This window comes from Vigna unguiculata, chromosome 10 (assembly GCF_004118075.2).
Source record: "Vigna unguiculata cultivar IT97K-499-35 chromosome 10, ASM411807v1, whole genome shotgun sequence".
Taxonomy (NCBI): Eukaryota; Viridiplantae; Streptophyta; class Magnoliopsida; order Fabales; family Fabaceae; genus Vigna; species Vigna unguiculata.
This window is the reverse complement of record NC_040288.1, coordinates 10,234,612-10,261,687: the sequence shown is the minus strand read 5'-3', so window position 1 is coordinate 10,261,687 and position 27,076 is coordinate 10,234,612. Positions and strand designations below refer to the sequence as shown.

General features: G+C 33.1%; 1 long non-coding RNA gene across 5 annotated transcripts; it reads right to left on the bottom strand.

Annotated features, from left to right (window-relative positions):
- Window positions 1-19,528: 19,528 nt before the first annotated feature.
- On the bottom strand, window positions 19,529-24,828 carry LOC114167229. 5 transcript variants are annotated; one of them, XR_003600144.1, is made up of 5 exons: window positions 24,453-24,828; window positions 22,518-22,643; window positions 22,102-22,168; window positions 20,221-20,304; window positions 19,529-19,685 (listed from the first exon to the last, which is right to left on the bottom strand). It is a non-coding gene; the product is annotated as an uncharacterized LOC114167229 (long non-coding RNA). The 5 variants fall into 5 exon arrangements; XR_003600142.1 differs by lacking the exon at window positions 22,102-22,168 and adding an exon at window positions 20,903-20,980; XR_003600140.1 differs by lacking the exon at window positions 22,102-22,168 and adding an exon at window positions 20,908-20,980.
- Window positions 24,829-27,076: the final 2,248 nt, after the last annotated feature.

Genomic DNA, 27,076 nt, shown 5'->3' with positions numbered 1-27,076 from the left:
AGAGCTACTATGCTTGTTGTCGTGTCGTTAAGGTCCTTACAAACCCTTTTCCAAGTAAGGAAAGTTAGGGTTTTAGGTCTTGAATGATTTTTTGCCTGGATTAGTGTTTGTTGGGTATTGTATGAACTGTATGATTGCGATCAATATGTGAAATGCCTTGTACTGCAATTTGAGTGCAAATACATGACTGTTGCAGGGAGAACAGTGGCGAGATCTATTGCTCTTGCCTAAGCGGGACTGACTCGCCCAGGCGAGACATGCAGGAGCAGACTAGGGGTTTCACGAACTCCCGCTCAGGCGGAGAGCTCTGGTTTTGAGCGAGGCACTATCTCGCTCAGGCGAAAGACGCTCGCCTAAGCGAGGAGGCATGGAAGCTTTTGAACGTTGATGTAGTCTAGCCCAAGCGAGGAACCTCACCTTTGGGCGAGGAGTTGTCTCACTCGGGCGAGGCAGGGCTCGCCTAAGCGATCCTGCGAAAGTCTCTTAATGCCTTGTCGCGATCTCGCCTAAGCGAGGGACTACCGCCTAAGCGAGAGCACCCCTCTCGCCTTAGCGAGGGCTCCTAGCTTAAGTGAAATTTGCTGCAAGTTGTGTGGTTTTCTTCACTTGGTTAATTGGATTGTTTAAGTTATGATATATTCTGTATGATGCATGAGGCATGTGAAATAAAATGCATGGTATGATATGTGGTTATAAATTGGATAATTTATGATTGAGTGATCATGGCATGTGAATATAATGAGCGAGTTAGAAACCAAAGAGGCATGGTATTGGTATCAGATGAAGCTTTATATACTCATGAACTGGGAATAACCAGTGGTATGGATTCCGCTACTACTTTATCTTTGTGTGACGCTTTCTTTAATTACGTTTATTAATTAAATGAGGTGTTATATTTAACTTTTCTCATAATTTCTTTTCAAAATTTTATTAATTAATACAAATAATATTATATCATATTTTTTGTTACTGGATAATTTTAAAATACTACGTTTATCTTTATTACACCACTTTAAACTTAAACTATTTGTTTCTCGTTGATTTAGTTTTGATCGTTCATTATTATGTATGTCGGTAAAAAAAAATTTATACTAATTTTGTAATTTGTAATTGAAAAAGATAATAATCGATATAAAAAGTTTTGACTTTTTATGTTACTTTTGGAAATGACACAGAAAGCCTATATTTTATGTCAGTTTTAGTCCTGTCATAGAAAATCGACTTGGAGAATTCATAGAAAATCGACTTGGAGAATAGGAATGACAGTAATATAAGTCACTTTAACAGGCATAGAAAATACTTTTTTTTATGATAATTTTATTTCTTTTCCTATTACTTAATAACAAAACTTGCATACAAAATTTATCTAGACCAGACTTGAATATCAACACAGAAATTTAGATTGAATCCTAATAATATAATACAATCCTAACCTAATTAACATATATAAATTATGTAAAGCTTTTAATATTTACATGTAAATTGATAAAATATCATATATATATAAATTATGTAAAGCTTTTAATATTTACATGTAAATTGATAAAATATCATATATTTGATAATTATATTTCAATGATCGTAAGATTAATTATTTATATTTGTTGCAATGTACTACATCTTCTTTCTATAAACATATGTAAAAGTTAATGTACAAACAAATTGTATTAAGTATGGAACTTATAAGATTAAATTCTATAACACAACAAATACACATCTAAAATACTTACGCAATGTATTTTTAATTGTTAAAAGTATTAGGTTTCTTTTGTAACGAATGCATGAGAACTGCAAAAGATTGTTGAGCAATAATTATTATCAATTACTAGTGACCCTTAAAGCTTTAAACAGTATCATATATATACAATTAACTTTTACATAAATATGCATTAATTTATAAAATGTATACTTACTACTGAAAGTAAGGTTCTAAGTACCGTGTCCATTTTCAAATATCTCTAATAGATATGTTTATACCTCACTAACTTTATTCCCAACGGTTCCAATGACAAGAGGGTCAATAGATCCGTAAATCTAAACATTCTTCCTCTCAATACACATATATAAATAACTTAAACATTGAAAATAAATAATATTATAATAACGTATTGAATATATTAAAACTTATTAAAGATAATAAAAGTTTACTTACATCAACCAAAATTGTTTAGTGATATACATGACATATTTTACACCTCAAAATTCTGCATGCCTGTGAATTCCACGTGGGGATTTTTTTATTATTATTTGCCATAATTTCTTTTAAATATTGTTATTAATTATAACATAAATTGTTATATTAACTATTTTACGTCATAATTTTAAAATATTATGTTTTTTTTTTTACTTAAATTTGTTCGAAAAATAACTTTTTTACCACCGAGAATAAATATATTAAATAAAGCAATTAAATTGTCTCAACCATATAATAGAATGGTATATATAAAACTAAAAAAAATAGATAAATATTATTTAGTGGACATTTCTCCGTAAAAAACCTAATGAGACAAACATTTAAGTTTTTTACTATCTTCAACCCCAAAACATTGTCCGATCCAGAAAATCAAAAACTTGTTAATAAAATATTATCAGTCCTGGTTTAAATAAAATATAATATTTGTTTGAAAAATATAATATGTATTTAACAATTTATATCATTTTAAAAAATGTATATGGTATTCTAATTTTAAAAACTCATGATGTTAATGAGTAAGGTGAGAGCATAAGATATAATAACGGATCAAATATTAGAGATCAATCCTAAGTTGTAGAAAAAGTTCATATATATAAATCCTATAGCATTATATAAATTTTATTTTTTTGACAATCTTATCAAGATAATTTGAGATATTGTAAACTTTTTCTCTAAAGCTAAAGATTATTTTGGATTGTTGACAAAGTTCTAATGTGAAAGGTTTAAATCAAAGCCTAGGTCACAAAATATTGGAAAAATTATGTGAATAATATCTGCCATCAAATCCAAGTTTCAAAGGTAAGAGAAACTTTCTAAATCGTTATAATGACGTTAAAAAACGTTAAATCCATAATAATAGTAATAAAAAAACTGTGATAATTTTTTTTCTAAATACATGTTTGTGCTAAAGTTGAGATGTAAGTTAATATTTCATACTATCATAATTCATTTCAGAAAACTACTCTAGCATCTTTATGGTTTACGATTTTCACAACATAAACATAACAAAGATACTAACCTTGATCCATGAAAGATCCAATTAGAATGTGTTTTTCAATCTTCTTTTTTCAATTTATCTCTTTGTTTGTTTTTCTCCTCTCACATGTTCTAGATGACTTAATATGAAAGAAATTTATGTCCAAAGACAGAACCTAATCCCTTTAATAAACTAACGTCCATCAAGTTGATTTTTATTTTATTATAACTTCCCATAATAACCATAAGGTCCTTATATCTTATTAAATCACCCCCATCATAATATTTCAAATGAGTGACATAATAGAATTAATTCTAACATTCTCCCACTTGACTTATACAATGTCATAACATTCTATGATTTAATACACAAATCATAATCTGCATTAAAAATCCTTACATAAATTTGTTTCATCATTATTCATAATCAAAGATACAGAAATAACAAGAGTCATGGCGATTGCACATCATTCAATCGACGTATTTTCTTCCATGTGGTACTGTATTATCCCTTTCTCCTTAATATAATTTTAGAATAAGAAGTCCATAATGAGTTCAAACATAATATCATTTCAATAACAATAACAATAATATAATCTGTTTTCTTTATCATAATTTGCATTCATAAACATAAAGAAGAAAACACAAATTTCAAAAACTTATACATCAAAGAGCTTAGAGCTTCACATAAGCATTAATAACATTAACTTTCAAGATTTAACATTTACTAGTAGACATAATGCTCATATTCTTTACATGTCCTACAAATAATTTGGACAGTAACCCTTTTATTAAAGGGTCAACAACCATAAGATCAGTTTTAATATGTTCAATTGACACTGCATTTTTTAACTTCTTCTTTAACGAAAAAGTATTTCAATTCCATATACTTAGCACCTTTTGGAATACTTGTGTTTTTTAGAAAAGAAGATTGTTACAGAAAACTATCGAATACTCCAAGTCCTGAAATAAAGTTCTGCAACCAATAGCCTGAATTATGGCCTCAAAGTATGCCACAAATTCAACTTCCATGGTGGATGCAACAATAATGGTTTGCTTCGCACTTTTCCATGAAATCATTCCTCTGGCTAAAAGATACACATAACCAAATGTAAACTTTCTTGTATCCATACAATTGACAAAGTCTCAATTTGTATAACCAATCATCTCAAGGTGATCAATTTCCCTATAAGTAAGCATGTGATTCTATGTTTCTGTTAGGTATTTTGAAATTTTCTTTGCAGCTTTCCAATGATCTAGACATAGATTACTTTGATATCTACCAAGTATGTCAACTCCAAAGCTGATATCTAGCCTTGTACATCTTTGAGCACATATTAAACTCCTAGCAATAGAAGCATAAGGGATATCTTCAATTTGTTTCCATTCCAAATCATTCTTTGGACATTGTAGGAGACTAAATTTGTCTCCTTTCTGTATTAGAACAGGAGATGCTAAACATTTATTCATTCTGAATCTCTTTAAAACTTTATTAATATATGCTTTCTAAGACAAACCTCATAGTCCTTATGATTTATCATGAAATATTTCTCTTCTTATCACATTATATGCATCACCCATATCTTTCATTTTAAAGTTATTAGAAAGAATCCTCTTAGACTCACTTAATAGACCAGAATCATTAGTTGCAAGGAAATATCATCAACATGCAAAATCAGAAATATAAACTTGCTCCCACTGGCTTTCAAATATATATATATATATATATATATATATATATATATATATATATATATATATATATATATATATATATATATATATATATATATCGATCAACAGTGTTTTATTTAAATCCAAAGGACAATATAACATCATTGAAATTAAGATACTATTGTCAATAAGTTTGCTTAAGTCCATATATTGGTTTCTTAAGTTTACACACCATGTGTTCCTTTGTTTCTTTAGTGAACCCCACTGGTTTTTCCATATAGACATTATCTTCTAAATTCCCATTCAGAAAGGCAGTTTTAATATCCATTTGGTGCAATTTAAGATCATAATGAGTTAGTAATGCCATGATAATTCTAAAGGAATCTTTCTTAGAAATAGACAAAATTGTTTCCTTATAGTCAATGTCATCTTTCTAAGTAAACCTTTGGCAAATAGTCAAGCCTTGTAAAGTTAAATATTGCCATGAGAGTCACTCTTAGTCTTAAAGACCCATTTACATCCAACTCTCTTGCATCCTTCTAGCAATTCCACAAGTCTCATACATCATTTTGTGCCATTGATTTAAGTTCATCTTTCATAGCATTTAACCACTTACCAAAATTATCTCCATTAATGGCTTCTGAAAATGAAACTTGGTCATTATCAATACTTAAGTTATTTTCTGACTTTTGTAGATAAACTACGTAACCATTCAAAATAGCAAACCTTCTTTCTTTGTGAGATCTTCTTAATTCTATTTCTTGTCGTTGTTCTGCTACTAATTGATTAGTAACCTAGGGATCATTAATTCGTTGTTCTTCATGGGGAACAACAACTCTTGAAAAAGTGGTACTAGCAACAAGAACTTGTATTTTAACTTCTTTAATCTCCACATTTCGTGAATTTGCACTCCTACTAGTTTTACCATTCTCAATGAACTGAGCATTTTTAGTCTCAATGATTCTCGTAGTATGAGTGGCATAGTAAAAGATATACTCTTTTTTTAACTTTTCTAGATAACCAATGAAATATCCACTGATTGTTCTCTTATCCAGTTTCTTTTCTACTCTTACAAATTATAAATTCTTACTTTCAACTAACAACATGCAAGTGTCTTAAACTAGGTCACCTACTTGTACATAACTCAAAATGAGTCTTCTAAAAAGTTTTGCTAGGAACTCTGTTCAATAAATGCATGGTAGTTTCTAAAGCATACATCTATAGCGATACAAGTAAACTTGAATTCCTTAACATACTCCTAACCATATCCATTCAGATTCGATTATGCCTTTCCATACACCATTTTTTTGTGGTGTGCTTGACATTGTGTATTGAGCACAAATACCACGTTTCTTAAGGAACTCAACAAACAGACTGAGGTGTTGTACACTTTTATCATATCTTCCATAATACTCACCACCTTTATCAGTCTTGCAATCACCTTTCTATCTAATTGTATTTCTACTTCATTTATCTAAACTTCCAAGCCATTCACTACTTGAAATTTTTTATATAGAAGATACATATGTCCATAGTAAAAAAAATCAATAATAAAGATGATGAAGTGTTAGCACAAATGGCCTTGATGATTTGGTGCTTAAAGATTTGATGAAGAGACATGAAGCCATTGCATTGGAACATGGTAGAACCATGATTAAATTGATGAAAATGTGAATATTTGGTGTTTCACGTGTTGATGAATCCTCATGTGTGTGTGTGTGCATGCGCTATATCTGGATTATTGATGAAGAAAACAAGCTTAAAGATTGTAGTTCATTGTGTAGACCATTTAGCATTGTATAGATGTATAAGGTCTTATTTGTGTCATTTAATCTGTTGAATTTTTTTCAGCAGGTTAAATGGTTTCTTTTAATTTGTTGAATATCTTTTGAACAGGTTAAAAGGTTTGTTGTAGTAGTTTTAATTATTAAGTATTCAATCAGTTGATTTTTTTTATTTTTTATTCAATTGATTTCACTAAGTTAAGTGAAATCAATCGATTGATTGGAAAATCAACATGTTCAACTTCTTAACAGTTTGACTATAAGTTTTGTTTTTCTCGAGGGAGAAGAAAGACTTACCATTTTGAGCGCGAAATCATTGGATATTCTGTGCAAAACTCTCCCTCTCATTATCATACAAAAGCGCAATTGTTGACGATTGATCTGGGATCATTTTTAGAGCTTTTTGCTTGGTTTTTAAAACATGGAGGAAGAGGTTTGGTAAGCAAGGTTGTGCCTTCATTCAGGTTTGATCTTTCTCAAGTTTCTAGGTCATTCCTGGTGATTTTCTAGGTCTACAAGGGTGGTCTTGTTGTGCTTGTATTGATTCTTGTGTGATTCAAGGATCTTTGGTTGTATTTTTTTGCATATTTTGAAAGTGTGATCTTGTGGATTTTGTAAACCTTTTGAAATAGTAAAAATCAGGCTCAGGTTGCCTTGACAAACTGGATGTAGCTCGGATTTGAGTGAACCAGTAAAAAAATCTTGTGTTATTGTGCTTGCCTCCCCTCTTTCGTTTTGCACTTTAAAGTTTCAAGAAATTTGAATTGAACCATCTTTTAGTTGTTCTTGTGTGTTCTAGCATGATCTCAAGCTTTGCTAATATTTTTATTACTTATTTGAATCAATCTAGATAAGTTTTTCATGTTGTTATTGGTTTAAACTGCAAATTCGAATTTCTATAGATTTCCCAGTTTTTCAATCGAATGATTTTATGTTTTAATCTATTGATTTACACAGTACTATACTTGTTTAACGAAATAAGCCAATTGTCCCTATTTTTGATCGATTGAAAGTGTGCAACCTAGTAGCTTTTCCATCCTCATTTCGTGGTTATTTGATTCAAGTTAAAAATGTTTTAAGCTTTGAAAAGTTTCCTAACTTTTTAATTAGTCAATTCAACTCCACCCCTTCTTGGCATTTCACCCATTTCAATACTCACAACTGGTATGTAGAGCAAGGTTCTTGAAATTTATTCATGTTTGATCCAAAATTATTTTTGACTATTTAAAATGGATGAAAACAAGCTTCCTTTTACAAAAGGTGCTTCTATTCACAAACCACCTATGTTTAGTGGTATCAACTACCATTTTTCAAATATAAGGATGAAATCTTCATTGAATCAATTGACCAAGGTATTTGAGATGCAATTTTAATAGGACTTTACACACCTAATCATGTGGTTGATGATAAACAGGTTGATAAGCCTTGGACTGAGTGGAAAGAGGAGGAAAGAAAGAGAACTCAATATGATTGCACTGCAAAGAACATCCTCACATCATCTTTGAACATGGATAAGTGATTTAGAATTTTCCAATGCAAAAGTGCAAAAGATATGTGGTATGTGCTTGAAGTGACACATGCAGCGACTAATGATGTGAAGAGAGCAAGTAAGCATGCCTTGATACAAGAGTATGAGCTATTTAAGATGTAACAAGGAGAGTCCATAGTTGAAGTAAAAAAGAGATTCACTCACATTGTCAACTACTAGTTTAGTGGTATCAATTGACCAAGGTATTTGAGATGCAATTTTGAATGGACTTTACACACCTAAACATGTGGCTGATAATAAACAGGTTGATAAGCCTTGGACTAAGTGGAAAGGGAGGGAAAGAAGGAGAACTCGATATGATTGCACTGCAAAGAACATCCTCACATCATCTTTGAACATGGATAAGTGATTTAAAATTTTCCAATGTAAATGTGCCAAAGATATGTGGGATGTGCTTGAAGTGACACATGCAGTGACTAATGATGTGAAGAGAGCAAGGAAGCATGCCTTGACACAAGAGATTCACTCATATTGTCAACAATCTCATAGGTTTGGGTAAAGAGTTTGATAAATAGGAGCTAAACATCAAGGTATTGAAGTGTCTTGATAGAACTTGGCAACCAAAAGTCACGATTATTTCAGAATAAAGAGAACTATCTACATTGACTATTGCTACATAGTTTAGGAAGATGATGATGATTCAACAAGTATCTCATCACAAGATGAAAGTGAGGAAGGCAGTTTGTGTCTTATGGTAGGATATGAGTTATCCTCATCAAGCTAAGTAAGTTCTTTGGACAAGAATGATATAATCAATTGTTACATGACTTTGAAGAGTTCCATAATGAAGCTAATAAAATTTCTGCCATAAACAATCGACTCAAACGATTACATAGCTAGCTGGAAAATAGGGTTAATCAACTATAATTAGAAATAGCTGATTTAAAAGTTGATTTCAAAAATTTGTACATGATTTACAATAATTCAACTTGTTGCAACGAAAATTAGTTGGTTGCAAAACCTTGGGAAAACTGCACTCTTTTGGAAAACAAAGTGAAATACCTTATAAAGACATGTGCAAGGTTCACAAGAGGAAAAGTAAACTTAGAGGTTGTTCTTTGCTCTCAAAATTGTGTTTTTGGAAGGGGTAGAATTGGCTACAACTCTTTTAACAAGAAGAAAGTCAAGAAGTTTGATAATTTATTTTCCAAGAATGCATTAAGTGATATTTCTTTGACAACTTGCAATTATTGTATGAGAAAAGGGCATGTTTTTAAAAGTTGCAAAGCTAGAAAATATGATTTAACTAAGGGACATGACAAGTGAAAAAACCAAATTTGCAAAGTTGGAGTTAAAGGATGAAGGATTTGTGACTTATGGAGACCAAAATCCTCATTCAACATAAAAAATGTGCTTTTAGTTGAAGGATTAAAGCATAACTTGATAAGTATAAGCCAGGTTTGTGATAAGGGATTTAAAGTTGTTTTTCAACCTAGTCACTGTCTCATCTTTGATTCATGTGCTAGCATTGTGTTGATAGGAAAAAGAGTCAACAATATATACTTGCCTGATCTGCATCATGCATCATATAAAATACATTGCTTGCTTACAAAAGAAGATGATACTTGGTTATGGCATAGAAGGCTTTGTCACATAGACATGCAACATTTTAATCGACTGGATAGAAAATAGTTGGTTGAAGGTTTATCAAAACTTAAGTTTGAGAAGGATAAAGCTTGTGAAGCTTGCAAAAGGGAAAAAAATCAAGGTCTCTTTTAAACCCAAAAATTATGTTTCAACTGAAAGACCTTTGGAGTTGCTTCACATGGATCTATTTAGACCTTCAAGAAACATGAGTCCTTGTGGAAACCTTTATGCATTAGTCGTAGTAGATGATTTCTCTAGGTTTACATGGACATTATTTTTAGCAACCAAGAATGATACATTTCATAATTTCAAAGGGCTTGCCAAGGTTTTAGAAAATGAAAAGAGTTCTAAGATTGTGTCTATTTGAAGTGATCATGGTGGAGAGTTTCAAAATGAAAAGTTTGAACATTTTTGTGAAAAACGTGGTATTAAACACATTTTTCAGCTCCTAGAACTCCTCGACAAAATGGAGTGGTTGAAACAAAGAATAGACCACTTCAAGAACTTGCTAAGACCATGTTAAATGAAAATTCACTACTAAAGTACTTTTGGACCGATGTAGTAAACACAACTTGTTATGTTTTAAATTGTGTGTTGATTGGGCCTATTTTAAAGAAAACCTCTTATGACCTTTTCAAAAATATAAGGTCTGCTTTGAGTCGCCTAAAAGAATTTTGTTGTAAATGTTTCATCTTAAATAACGGTAAAGAACCACTTGGCAAGTTTGAAGCTAAAGTGGATGAAGGTATATTTCTTGATTATGCTACACATAGTTATGCATATAGAATATATAACAAAAGGCTAATGATTGTTGAAGAGTCCATGCATGTGGTATTTGATAAAATAAACCCAAAGCTATAAGATTAACCTTGCGAACTATGTTCGTATTTGGGAACTCCACCTGACGTTACGGTGTATGATCTGTAACATGGTTTCCCGCACGTGCTTTATCGATTGTGGCCGATAGGTATGACAGCAAAAGGATGGAATTAAAAGTTGTAGAACACGAATAACCTGGTTGTGGCCAGGTGGTATGAATTAAAAGGATGGAATTCATTTGGGATGATTGTGTTATTCATAGTTATGTGTGGTATATGTATATATATATATATATATATATATATATATATATATATATATATATATATGCTTTATCTGTTAAGCTCACCCTATCTGCTTGTGTTTGGCGATGATCATATATGCGGTATACGTGAGTAGATGATGTTGATGCAGGTGGTTCTGGTGAAGCTTAGCTACAGAGAGAGGATAGCTCGGGAGTTTATGCTTTTATGTATTTTATGATGATGTGAACTCTTATGAGATGTTTTAGACTATTTTTCATAATTTTATATAAATAATGGGTGTTGGCTTTCATTAATAAAGTTTAAATTTCCCGCGTTTTTGGGAAATGAGGAATTATTAAATGTAGCGAATTTATTATTTTCTTTATTTTATTAAAAATCCTTAATATCCTGGCGGGATGTTACACCAAGCGCCTCAGAAGTCCTTGCCCTGCAGACATCGCCTGGCGAACACAACCCTTCTGCCAGGCGCTAATCGCTTAGACCCTCTCTAATTTTGAAGCTATCGCGTGATGGCTAAAACCCTACTGCCAGGAACTACACCAATAAATGATTTTTACCAGTTTAAAGATCCTACAAAACAATTGCTCACACTTCCCAATGATTGCAGACTCGTCTTAACTCTCTAAGTGAAGTAATTCTTCCATGTACCATGATTCATATTTTACCTTCACAACACCAATGCCTAATTATGAACAAATATACTTATATCATTACCATTTAGCACAATATCCACACTTATACCTCTTCACAAGTTAGCCCTTGTTCATAGAAACATCCCAACTGCCCATAGCATGTGTCTTTATCACAGTTCATGTCTTATTGCTATAATAACCATATTAATCCCTTTCACACCAACCTCCTGCAGACTCAACATCACCAATCAAATCTTAACCATACAATTCCATAATATATTTAAAGAAAGTAACTTAAAAGAGGATGTCCAAATTCTAAGTCTCAACCTGTATTCAACTTATGCACAATTCTTTTGTTACAACCTGTAATACACTATTTTTCACCTCACAGATCTCCAATTCACCGATTCCCTTTAAAGTCATATCCTCTTCTTAATTCATGGATTTTTTATTACACTCAACCTTAGTCCTACAGCCCTAAAAATCCATTTTCACAACAACTTGACCTCAAAAGACCCAGATACAAAACTGCACCTCACAGCCACGCAAAGCTACTCTTTCTATGTTAGTGCCTAGCGGCAAGAAAGATGCTATTAGGTGGTTCATAGATTCTAGGTACAACCCAGAGATTCCTGCACGTACAAAGGCTCCAAAACCCAAAAACATTTTTCCCACTTTATCTCCACAGTTTCACAAGCAATCATAATCCAGAGGTTACTTGATATCATCTTAAATGTAAACATACCAAGTCTTAATGTAATTCCCGCATCAATGGTTCCTATATTCCAAATTTCCCCAATTTTCCAACCTTAAGATTTCTTCATAACAACTTTCATCCAATTAATTCAATTCACAACGTAATTCGACCATTAATAATATTCCACAATTACATTATCATGTAAAGATTCATTTTCCCCAATTAAAATAACCAGAACACCCCAAAACACCAAAATCAAGCCAATCTTACTTGCGTCGCTTGGCGGGTGTTCATCGTCGCCAGGCGGATCATACAAAAACCAAGAAATTTGGTTATCCAAGTGGTGTTGCCAAGCGACCAGTTCGTGCCACCAGGCAGATTATGGTAGAAACCCAACAAATTAAGCATAATTGGTTGAGTCGTTTGGTGGGCCTTCAACGTCGCCAGGCGGTTTTTGGAAAATTTTCAAAAACACGAGAAAATCCAAAAAACAATAGACTAGAGATTCACATGTAATACATACAACATCCAATTATTTAACGACAGATTAAAGCATACAAACTCAACTCCTCTAACCTGGATTCCTTGCTCAAGCTTTATAATCTTAGAGTCCCTCCGTGATCAACAATGACCTCATTTGCTCTTCCATAATTAAGTTCTCCCTCTCACTCACTAAAACACAATGTAGCTTTGAAATTCCTCTCCTCACAATACTTAACAATGGCAGCCTCTAAAACACACTTTATCACCCTTAATTGACCTCTTAATTATGCCTTAATTATGGTTTATGGCAAGAAAACCAAAAATGCAATGAAATTGGGATTAATTGTCATTCTAAAACCATTATGAGATCATTTTCCAATCCTTCCATCTCCTCCTCAAGATGGCTAGGGTTTTTTGATCCCTCTCAAAGCATGCCAAAATAGAACACACAACCATTCAATCTCAAAGCAAGTGCACCACCAATTCAGCCAATTCATGTTTCGTAATAATTTGTAAAAATCTAGGATTGTATTATCACTCATCATGATCAAGCATATTATCATTAAAAATAATACACGATTTAAATAACACACAATTGGCATACACAAGATTGGAACCCAAGTCCTTTGTACTAGCCAAGCACTCTCAACCACTTAAGCTAGTACTATTACTTATCATCAATTCCAGCATTAATTGTCATAAAGGTCCCCATTACATGCATTTATTAAATAATTATTTATTTAATTATTTAAATTTTTTGGGTTTTACATTCCCTCCAACTTATAAAATATTCGTCCTCGAAAATTGGACTTACCTAGAAATAGATGTAGATAAGACTATCCTACTGCCAACATATATGACGCATCCTCCCATACAAAGCCTCGTATGGTGCCATCCCAATGCTGGAGTGATAGTTGTGGTTGTACGTGAACTCCACTAGTGGTAGCATCTCATTCCATGTACCTAGGTGATCCAACACACATGTCCTTAGCATATCCTCTAGTGACTGAATAGTTTTCTCAAACTGGCCATCTGTTTAAGGATGCTATGTTGAGCTCATTCTTAGTTGTGTGCCCAACGCCACCTATAGTGACTGTCTGAACCTCGAGGTGAACCTTGGATCACGGTCTTACACAATACGCTTTGGTACTCCATGCAATCTAACCACCTCTCTAACATATAACTCAACCAATTTGTCCATAGACATCTTTTGGTTGATCGACAAAAAGTGTGCGCACTTTGTCAATCTATCCACAATCACCCAGATCGAGTCCTGACCTTTTGTTGACCAAGGCAGGTGAGTCACGAAATCCATGGAAATACTATCCCATTTCCACTGAGGAATATCAAGTGGTTGTAGTCTACCTCTTAGTCTCTAGTGTTAAATCTTCACTTTTTGGCACACCAAACAAGTTGTCACATAATCTGCCATATATGTCTTCATACTAGTCCACCAAAAGGTTGCTTTCATGTCCTTATACATCTTAGTCACACCTGGATGTATGCTAGGATGACTCTTATGCCCCTCCTCTAAAATCATCTTCCTTAGTTCTTGCTTCCTTGGAACACATACTTGGTTTCTAAAGCGTAGGATATCGTTCGTTCCCATCTCAAACTCTTTTCCTTTGTTGGTGCCTAACCATCCGAGGATCTGCTGCAACTCCGCATCATTACCTTATTCCACTTGGATTTCTTCTAGGGATTCACTAGTGACCTTCAACATGTTGCACCATAAGTGATCAGTACCCATCTGTAATCCCAAATTCATATCATAGAGCTTCTCTATCACTTCCAGCTCCTTCACCATTAGTGTAGACATATGAACTCTCTTTCTACTTAGGGCATCTACAACGACATTGGCTTTATCAGGATGGTATAAAAGCTCAAAGTTATAGTGCTTAAGGTTTTCCATCCACCTTTGTTACCTCATATTCAACTCCTTCTGATCAAATAAGTACTTCAAGCTCTTATGATCGCTGAAGACTTGGAACTAAAAGCAATACAAATAGTGCCTCCAGATTTTAAGGGCAAATACCACTACAGCTAGCTCCAGGTCATGAGTAGGATAATATTTTTCATCCACCTTTAGCTGTTATGACACATAAGTCATCGATCACTTCTCCTACATCAGCACATAACCCAAACCTTGATATGAAGTGTCTTAGTACACTTCAAACATCTTGGTCGTGTCTAGAATGCCTAACACTAGAGTCGTAGTCAACCTTCTCTTCATATCCTCAAAGCAAGCTTCACATTTATCGGTCTAAGAGAAAGGCTCGTCCTTCCTTGTGAATTGAGTCAATGGTCGTTCCCACTTCACCACCATCTCAATCTTTGTCGGATCCACAATGATTCCCTGAGCTGATATCACATGCCTTAGAAATTGTACCTCCTCCAGCCAAAACTCGCATTTAGACAACTTCCCATACAATTGATGCTCCCTGAGGACTACCAACACCACCCTCAGATCATATGTGTGCTCTTCCCGATTCTTGGAATAAATGAGCATATCATCGATGAACACCACAACTAATTTATCCAGGTTTGGTCGGAAGATCTTATTCATGTAATCCATGAAGATTGCATGAGAATTCGTCACTCCAAATGGCATCACCACATACTCATAGTGTCCATGACGTGACCGTAAGGCTGTCTTTTGAACGTCCTCTGGTTTGACTGGGATTTGGTGATATCTAGACCGCAAGACTATTTTTGAGAACACTATCGCTTCCCTCAATTGGACTAGCAAGTCATCAATTCTTGGCTACAGGTACTTGTTCTTGATGGTCAGCTTGTTCAGCTAACGGTAATCTACGCATAGTTTGAAGTTGTCATCCTTTTTCATGACAAGTACTACAGGTGCTCCCCATGGTGACACACTCAATAGAATAAATTTCTTCTCTAGCAGATCCTCAATCTGCTTCTTCAGTTCAGTTAACTCTGTTAGTGCCATTCTATATGGTGCCACTGATATTGGGCCAACTCTAGAGATAAGATAAGTGGTGAAATCTACATCCCTGATTGGAGGTAGTACAGGCAATTCGTCTAGAAACACATTTGTGTACTCGTCTACCACTGGTATGCTTTTGATATGATCAGTTGTGCTCTTCTTTTCAGCTTAAGCCCTTATCATGAACCAAGTATCCCAGTTTCCATCTCCTTTAAGGCCTTGTGGGTCGAGATAAGCTCGAGCCCTTCAATCTCTAGGAATACCACTATGCGCCATCTGCAATCAATGACAATGTGGTTACTTGACAACTAATCTATTCCCAAGATCATGTTCATTCTCTCCATAGGCAAGCTCATTAGATTCACCTTGAACATGTGGCCTGCCACTTCAATAAGGCATCCTACACACACTAAGTTGTTGGATACCTGCCTAAATGATGATCTCGAGACTAGCAACTCGAACCCTAAGTCACGCTCTACTAATTCGAGTCTTCCCACACACTCTTTGGATATGAATGAGTAAGTGGCTTTTTAGTCAAACAACACAACCACACGTTGATTAAACAATAAACATGAATCTTGTACCAAGTTACTTGACTGTGTCACATCGATGCTAGTAAGGGCAAACACTTGCCTTGTTGCTCTAGCTCGCTCTACTGGTTATTTTTGTCTTTGAGCTACACCAACTAGTTTTTTATTGGGACATGGTCGGGAAAAGTATCTTGTCTGCTCATATATATATATATATATATATATATATATATATATATATATATATATATATATATATATATATATATAGCACTTGTCAGTGCTCGTGCCTCCCCTAGAACTGCTAGAGGATTTTGGGCAGTCTATCCTAAGATGAGCCCTGCCATAGTTATAGCATTACAGTATTCGGGATGAAGACTGCAGAAGACTAAAGGGCTTATTGTGCTGCCTAGTGTTTAGAGTGTTCTTCTGCAATCGAACCACTCTACTGGGTCCCATCTCCAATTGTTCAACTGCCTTGGCCTGCTCGACCAAAACTGGAAATTCCCTTATCCTCATGCTTTAGCCCGCCTTCATACTTCCTACAACATCATTCTTCAGTGACAACCTAAGAGTAAAACCTTGCTAGATACTTAAACATGTCAATGTAGGCCTACATAGTCATGTTCCCTTGTTGCAATGTGAGGAACTTAGCTTTTTTCTCATGTTTTACGTTGTCATGGAAATATTTTTACAGGAACCTCGTCCTGAAAGTAGTCCAAGTCACCTCCTATATATATATATATATATATATATATATATATATATATATATATATATATATATATGTTTTGCATTGGCATTTCATGAAACATGTATGTAGGTCTTTGTAAACCGTTGAGGCTAAATATATTGTTGTAGGAAATTGTTGCGCCCAACTTTTATGGATGAAGTAACACTACAAGAAAAGCGCTTATTATCGACAGTCAAAATCCGTCGGTAATGATGTTTTACCAACGAATTTTTGAAAAAAAAATTATCGTTAAACACATCATCGATAATACATTACCAACGGAATCTTAAAGTCCGCCGGTAATTTCCAACGGATGCATCCGTCGACCAAACCATCGACCGTTACTCTGTTGGTAATACATCACTCCCTCGGTAATCCGTCGGTAAGTGCTTAAATTTTGTTTGGATTTATTTGTTAGTTTAACATTCCAAAATAGTTGCATATAGAAATTTCCAACACAGACAATCCAGCATTCCAACATTCCAGCATTCCATTATATCAAATATTGTATAATTATCAAACTCCATCACAATATATATCACATGAAACACTTTTATAAAACATAGAAAATAATATGTAGCATAGGAATATGTTTGTCAAATATTACATAAGCACGATCAATACCAAGTAAGCATAATTGTACACAAGTTTATTAAGTACATGCTGAAGAAAATATTTCTTAAGGACATGAAGAGCTAATAATCTTCATAATAAAGAGAAGATCCTTCATTTACATTATCGTCCTCTTTATTAATTGGTTGCTGAGAATAGGGTTGAGGGATTTTAGAGTTCTGTTGAGTAGGGTTTGGCTGTGGTGGCTGTGGCTGTTAAAGACGAGCTTGAGCATCAGGGGGGAGATATTGCAGGACTAGTGATTGAAAGGATCGAAACTGAAACCTCAATTGCATATTATCCTCCAGGTTGCGTGAAAGTTGCTGCCTAATATTATTGAGGTCCTCAGTATTAGAAGAGGAAGAAGCTGGTAGTTGGTTGCTTTCATTTGAACCCGTATATTTTGAAACAAGTTGACTAGCCCCATAAAGTCTTCCTTTCTTTTTTCCTCCTACTGTCTCAATCCAACACCTAGTCCTGATATTCTCATCCTGTGTAGGATTAGTAGAGGACGGATCTTGTGTTCCATCAGCACATGAGGAAACCTCAGATCTAACTTGAGAAAGTCTAGTCTAAAATTCTTCTTGTAAGTAAAAAATGAACAATTATTATTATGTGGTTGGATACATATATAAGTTTAAGAGTAAATAATATTGAACAATAAAAGAGACTTACATTTGTCTTCCTAGACCTCTCATCCACATACTCGCCAGTACCCTTTCGTATATGTGTCTGCTGAAAGACTTCATCAAGAAACACATGTCGTCCCAACTCACGTACCTTCAACAAAATATGTTATAATGTTAGATTTGATCTGATTTCAAACTCTAAAAATATAGTTCAAATGTGACAAATACAAATAGTTAATGTGTATACCATACGAAGGGCATGCTCGTGAGTGGTAATGGATCCACCTGTGTGTAGGGCCCCACCCATTTCAGAAGCCCTATTCTCTTTTGCTGCAATAAATTTGCTTCGATAACTTGGAGAATTCCAATGTTCTAGCAGCCTTGTCCACACATCATTAGGAATCCATTTTGGCCTTTCTCTAGCCATTCTAGAGTCTCTAAACAGCTTAGATAAACGATGAGAAGCTCTACTGTTGAAATTTCTCTTAATTTCAACTTCATGCTCTAGTGCCCACTCAACTGTCCACTATAACAGCACAATTTAAACATATAATACATTATAAGTATATATTAAGCATGGAATAGTAATTAATAACTTAATTTACCTATATAATAACTTAGAGTAAAGAAGATGAATTTGCACAGCACACAAGAACAAAGAAGAGAAATCTCCAAAAGTGAGAACAAAACCTAACCAACTATTCTGATTTTGAATGTAAAGTGTTTGATGTTGTTTCATGTTTTTGATTCCATTTATTCTATTTCACTACAAGAAAAAATATTTTTAACGGAGGTTTATTTTTACATTACCCAGGGTTAAAACCTCTATTAAGTTCTTTACCTGGGGTTTCGATTTCCCCCATTAAATCATCCCTGGAGAATGTGTTAGCCGAGGTTTTTACGAACCCCAAGAAGCACCAATCAATAACGGAAGTTTTTTATCCTCTTGTATTTAACATAGGTTTTAAAACCTCCGATTAATTACCATGAATTTTGAAACCTCCGTAAAATATTGTGGATTTTGAAACCTCCATAAAATACTATGTGTTTTAGAACCTCCGTAAAATAACATAGGTTTCAGAATCCCCATAAAATACCATGGGTTTCAAAACCCCCTAAAATACCCTGGGCTTCAAAACCTCCGTAAAATACTATAGGTTTCAAAACCTCCGTAAAGTACCATAGATTTTTAAATTATTATTATTATATTTTTACTCATTTATCAATTATGTATTCATATATATTTTTTCAATCACAATTATTTACATTTATTCTATTTTTTTCATCTATATTTAATGAAATTATACATAAATAGATATAAACTCATCAAATTGACAAATTATTTATAGATGACTAAATGTATATCAAAGTATAACAAATATACAAATTCAAATTCAAATTCAAGTACCATATAAGTCAGCAAAAACTATCATGAAGTACTGCAATGGTTCTCAAAACATAAAATGATTCAATTAACTTCCACATTATATTATATTCTTCAACTATCACATATGATTTTCCTCATGTCCAGAACTTGTTGTATTAGTTGGCACACTTCCTTGATCAGAAACCTACAATATAAATGTGAATCATAATTACAAATGTAAACTCTGAAAAATAAAAAAAGTTATGCAGTCTTAAATATTATCGGTGCAGGATTGAACATAGTCAACTCAGAAGGCAATTGACCTTGATAATTTTGAGAAAAGAAGTCATATGACTTATTGTAACAAACAAAAAGAACATGTCTCAGTGTTGGAAGCTAGAAATTCCTGGCAATATGGCTTCATGATTAAAAAGGAGAATGTTTTTTATTATGATTAAAAAAAATACACTCCCCTTCTATAGTTTTAATGCGCTATCAATTTAGAAAGATTTAACCCTTCCTATTTTAAATAAATAAAGAATCAACTGCACCACTAATCATAGCATGCATCATCACGTTTCAATTACAGACAATTGTAAAGGAAACTGGTAAACTAAATCAACTAAACAAATGTATAAAACATAACAGCGGTCTAAAAATGTGAGAATGATTGTACAAATATTTGAATGTGGCATGCCATAAGTTACAACTACCAGCTGAGATCCTTGTAATGGACTTACCTTATGAGAGAAAAAGTATCGCATAACCAGAGCTTGCCCCGTTCAAACTCCTCCACACTCTATCGCTCAACTTTTTCTCCATAACTAACATTAGATAAACAAGTCAATCAAGATAATCAAATATATATGCATAATAACAATCACAATTATTACAAATTAATGAACATTATAATCCAATAGACCAATATAAGGGTCCCCTTACAATGAAAGATAAATTGCAACATTATAAAGAAAAATGCAGAGGATAAAGAATTATAAATCCTTAATGATAAAACTTTACTCCTACTTGTTACTATAAAAGTCTCAAATTAAAAACCTCACAGCTAGATAGTATCACAAAAAACTGCTAGCAAACCACAGTTATCATATATGTTGTAGTTATACACACTTTGTTATTGTTAACTTTACAACCATATGTTTTTATTTTCAAAGGAATCTAATTGTGATTTATTAATTTATTTGGGATTTCAAGGATTCATTCCTTTTTCCTGTCAAATGTGGATCAAAAAGACATCAAATGCCGAAAACAATCAACAATTTTCACAACTGAAACATAAGAAATAGTTGTATTAATAATCAAATTGAGCAAGTAATATATATATATATATATATATATATATATATATATATATATATTGTTCCTGCAGAGGTACAAATAAGATAAGTTAGGCACGAGAGTCACCTTACCATGTAGTCCGCTATCTCCTTAGTTGGCTTCTTCCCCTTCGATACATGTCAACTTGGACCCAGGAGGGGTTACCTGCAGAAGGATCTCCGAAGCTCAAGTGAGTCAAGGTTCTCAAGAGTCAAATCAGCAATTAATGAAAAGCGTACCTTTAAATGATGGGGTCCACGTGTATTTATAGAGTATTAATGACGTTTGACCATTTCATGGGCTGGGCCTTGACTTGGGCCCCAGCTTGGGCCATGAGTGGGCCTGGTCCTAAAGCAGGTCTTAGAGGTGTACTGGGGCATGGATGTTAACCAACTTTCTAGACAGGTAGTCGGCCGAGACCGACTACTTGCCTAGATGGCTGGTGTTGATGACATTCGAGTACTAGTTAGTATGTGGTCTTGACATGTGTGTTACTTACTTGATTGAGTTTGGTTAGGTACAGTACATATATATATATATATATATATATATATATATATATATATATATATGATAAATAGTATTACACTAGAAAATTTTTATGATAAATGCTTTTAGTATATAAATTAGATTATGACTGAACTTATAACAAAAATAATATTTTTTGAATATCTAAAGTATATCTTAAAAATAACAATTATATAGTTTTAAACATTAACAAAATGTTTTACATTTCAATTCATGATAAAACCTATTATAACTTTTATAATTTTAGTTCATTGTGGTTTAAAACACAGGAAGATATAGATCTAATGGAAGCTTTGGGAGTAAACAGCTACCGACTATCCATATCATGGGCAAGAATTCTACCATGTATGCTCCTATGCATTATAAAATTGAAATAAATTAATATTCCAACTAAGAATGTATCATAGATTCATGGTATGCATGACTTTAAACAGAGGGAATATTCGGAGAAGCCAACCATGCTGGTATTGACTTCTACAACAGACTATTTGATGTTCTAATACTCAAAGGTAACAAAATAAATTTATTTTCATTCATGATAGCTACCCAGAGTAGTTTCCTCACAAGCCTCACCAGCAAGCAAAATATACAATTAGTGAGCTTTTCTATAAAAATTAATTGAAATGAATCTTCTTTTCTCAACAGCGATCCAACCCTTTGTGACTCTTAGTCACTATGACAGTCCCCAAGAACTGGAAGACAAATATGGGAGCTGGTTAAGTCCCCAATCATAGTAAGCAACAAGTTTTCTGGTTTACCTGAAGATGTTTCAATACCACATTGATCATAGGAACTCTTAAATATCTGCCCTTGCCAAATAACATCCTACACACATTTTAAGTTTTTAAGACTATGTTCACTTGAGATTAAGTATTCTCTATAACAAAGGACATGATAGTCATATATTATTGATCTTAAAATCATCAAATACGTAAATAACTCATTGGATCGCAACACTAAGGCAACAAGTACAAAGTAACATCCAAGTTGATATATTATTTCAATTCTTTCATTTCACACAGAAGCTAGATTGGCTAGGATGTACCATAATTGTTAGAACTCGTTTCTTTATATTATTTGATCAAAAGCTCATTTATGGATTAAGTCCAAGCAATTTTTCATTACAGAATCAACAATTAAATGATATTGCAAAAGGGAGAGAGGTAGAGAATACCTTGAAGGATAGAAACTTTACTGTTCATCACTAGTGCAATGGTGCAATGGTGCAATAGTGTATATCTGGTATCTGAGTTATACATTTGCACTTATCAAAATTTAATACTCTAAGATTCACAAAACTCTGCAAAAAAAAAGGAAAGAAAAGGAAGAAATAAATGAATAGTCATAAAGTGAATGTATTAAAGTAGATGACAAGGAAAAGATACTATTTAAACTTGCATATGATAAGTTTTTTGGGATGAAAATCAGATGATAAACATTGTGAAAATATTTTGGTTAACCTGTCAAATGTCGTCCCATAGGCCATTTTTGTCTAAAAAATACTAACAGTGAATGATGTTGTGTAACTCCAGTTTAATATATAAAGCAAAACAATCTCACTTTCTAAAATCAAACCAAGTGATTTGTTGACCCTATTCTCTAGTAGTATCCACTGAAATATTCCACAAAGATTTATAAAATAAGCAACCTTTCTCTTCTAACATGCACTATAAAATTATGTATCTAATTTTGTTCTCTAAAGTAGAACTCTCAACCTAAATAACACTCTTCATTCTCTAAAACAGACATTCTCAACACTAAAAATATCTCTCCACATCATCTTAAATTACTCTCTTTTAAACCACTTATATTACATTTTAAATGGTTTCATTTTACATTAAAATATATTTCATATATTTAAAAATATTTTACAATATTAATGATATAAAAACAAATGTTTATTATGTGTTATGCAAGACTTTAAAACAATGTCACATTCTTTATCATATATAAATTTTTATGGTTGAGTGAAGACAAAAAGTAGCATAGCATATGATTAGCATGATCAATATTGGTAATACAAGATTTAACTCTTATCAATGTTCAATGATAACTATGCAAAGAAGTTTCTACATGTTATGGGGTACTGATTTCTGCAATAACTTTCACTATTTTAGAAAAAAAATAAAGAAAGAAACTAAAAGTATTATCTTGGCATGTGGATAACACAACGCAAACACTTCCTTCCTTCATGAGATCGAAAGCTTTATTAATGTCATCAAATGGCAAGTTGTGTGTTATGTAGTCATCAATCTAGATTTTCCTGCACATTAATCATAACACTAGTAGTTTACTATATATACTTTTTGCTTAAAAAATATTGTTTTTAGGTATGCATCTCCAGTATCAAACTAAAAAACAACAAAATAATCCAAACTTTTGAGGTTATTTGAGGTTGCCAATCCAAACTAAAGAATTTGAGGTTGCATTCTCAATTCCTTTCTCTCTCGGCACTCTAGAAATAAAATAAGAAAGAACGATGAAATTAGCTTATGCAGATAACTTTCTTTATAAAAGTTTTTTCACATTAGCTCTGCAAAGAGCTTATTTTAACTGGTAGGCAAGCTCATTATAACAAGAGTTAGAGAAAGAACTTCTTGAAAACATCATTCACTTCTTTAGACCAATCATATTGGTGTAACACCCTAACCTCAACAATTGTTGAATTAATAGAGTTGATGGCAAATCAGGTGTGCATCGGAGTATAAGTTTTCTTATTGGTGACAACATGGAAGACTAGGTTGGTTGAGTTTTTCAAATCCTGGAAATCTAAAAATTAAACTCAATTTATATCAAATAATAATAACAAATGAAACCATGAAACCATAAGAAAAAATTTGCAAACTGAAGATTATGTTATATGGCATAGACACACGCTGGCATGGCAAGGGAGTCACGTTTTCAGGCTCTCCATCACTCACACAACTAAATCATCACATTCACCTTCATTCACCATTACCCTCGTGTCACAAGCACCGACACACAAACCATGGGAAGGGATTTATCACTCTCGTTCAACAAAAGCACCATTCATCACTCACATCTCGATTTACATTCACATTTTCACAAAAAACCAACACTCAAGCCAAGACAAGCGTTAATTGTTCACCTCTTTCACCATCATTGTCGGAGCTGTGGCAGCCTCCACCGAGCTCCAACGTGTCCTGCGCCACCACCTTTGTGTGACCAGCACTGCCGCTGGAATCTGCTCCCTGTCTCTTTCGTATCTCTCTTCGTCTTCCTCCTCACCTTCTTCGTCTGAGTCGAACTACATGTTCTTCGTCGACTCGTCGTTGCAGTGAACCCTAGCGCTAATCCATTTCAACGATTAGTTGCTTGTGATGTCGAATTAGCGAACCCTTGCCATGGAATAGCGTGGATGAGAGGGGGATTGGAAAGGTTTATTACATAGTGGAAGAAGGATTATCTTAGAGGCTGTGTGAGGCAGATCAAGGTTTGGAGTGAAGATCTTCAATTAAAAGAAAAGAAAATGATATTTATTATGCACTATTAAAAAATCACAAAATTTACGAGGGTTTCACATAAACTCCTTTTATTTACCAAAGGTTTGAGAAAACCTCCGTTACTTTATTTATTAGTAGAGGTTATTGTTACCTCCGGTATTAAACCCATGGTAAAATCAATATTTTTTGTAGTGTTTATAGAAACTCAAAGTAAGAGAAAATCTTAAGAGACAAAGTTTTTAGTAAGCTAAATAAGCCAATTGTTTTTACTATCCTATAAAATTTCAATATTACCCTACAGGATAATAAAAGAAATTCTAAAATAGTTATGTCTCTTCCTATCCTTAACTTTGAATGCTCCATTCAACATCATTTCTTTCTCCAAATTTCAATTTCTCATACTCCGTTTGAATCTCCTTGAGTCAATATTCAAATGCAACAAATCTTAACTCAATTGGGTATATTAAAAAGAGTTATAAACCAAACCATTAGAAAAGGTCAATGTTGAAAACTGCAATTTTTTAGCCGAGAAATGCAACACTTATACAATATTTACTACGTTCCTATTTTCAATAAAAAAAATACAAATATATGTTAAAAATCAAGAATAAGAAAAATAGAAACTCTTGAAGAAATACCACAAGCCTTAAAATGAGAGTATAAAAACTAAGTTATCAATGAAGCAACTAATGATATTAATGTTGATAGTCTTTCACATATTTCTATTGACATTCATGATATTTCTAAAATACTTGTTCATACTCCTGATTATGCTCATGATGTTATACTTGATGGTGTGTCTACTAATATTATTTATGTTGTTCATGCTAATGTAGTTGTTACTCTTGTGGTTGATGTAATTAAGGGCGATGTTGAGGTTGATGATCCTGTTGCTGATCCTACTAATATATCCGATTTTGTTGCTTGTGGACATTTCTGATGGCATTCCTCCTTATGATATTCATGGTGATATTTGTGTCAGTGTTCCTACACTTCCATTGTTTTCTTTTGCATGTTTCAAGAATGGAAAATAAGGTTTTATTTTCTTTTTACTATGTTTTGTTATTCATAAATTGTATTTATTTTTCTTGTTTTGTTTATTGTTTCGGTTTTCTTTTTTCGGTACATTATCACATTGAGGAGGATGTTTAATTCAAGTTTTAGGGAGTGTATTGCTAGGTTAAATTTTGCGTTGTTCAGCATACTTGTCAATGGATTCCTATGTTTTTAAATTTTTGTGAGTAATTCTTAATTTCATCATTCTTAGTTAAATGTTTCAAGCATAGTAGATTTGTTCATTACATTTTATTGTAATGAGTTTTGCATGATTATTAGGTTATGGATCTATTTTGGCAGAATATATATACCATAGTGTGTATCAATATCTAATAACTATTCTCTAAAGTATTAAGTGTCAAAAATTTAAATATTTAAAATTATTAATTAACTTAACAATATTATATAAAAGAAATTATATAATGTTAACCATTACAAGATCAATTTTAAGTAGTTTAAATGGCTATATTCATATGTATCTCTACACAAACTTGAATCAGTAAATAAGATACATTAATTTTCATCATAATAAACAAATATTATCTCATATACATTTATCTATCTTGATTTATTGATATTTTATGTCTAATTATCATAATTTCTGCACTACAAAAAATTGAAGTAAATATGGCGGTTTTAATATAGCAGTTATAAAAAACTGCCATAATTTGTTTCATAATACTACAGTTCTATAACTGCCACATTTTGTATGCAAAATATGGCATTTGAAAATGCCATTATACTCCCATTACACATTACGCCGTCTTTTCTAGTGCCGCCATCTTTCCCTCCATAGTACTCTTTTTTATTTACTTTTCATTTAATTCTATCTTTTTATTACACAGTAAATTGAATTTTAATAAGACAAATGCACATACAAGACACAAAACTGGCTCATGTGAAGACAAATCCTACAAAATCCTCTCAGTCAACCCCAACCTCTGACGGTTTCGTTTCCGTACTCCTCACACCTCGCAGTTTTCCACTCCTCGCACCTCGTAGTTTCCCACTCCTCGCCGTTTCCACCCTCCTCGTCGCAGGAGATCACCACGCAGTTTCCCACTCTTCGCACGTCATAGTTTCCACTCCTCGTAGTTCCATAAAACTTCGTTGCGACATCACACTCGAATTGCAACCCACCAACGCTTCAGTACTCCACCTTTCCAACACCACCACACTATTCTTCCTATCGATTTCGTCACCGGAGATCTCA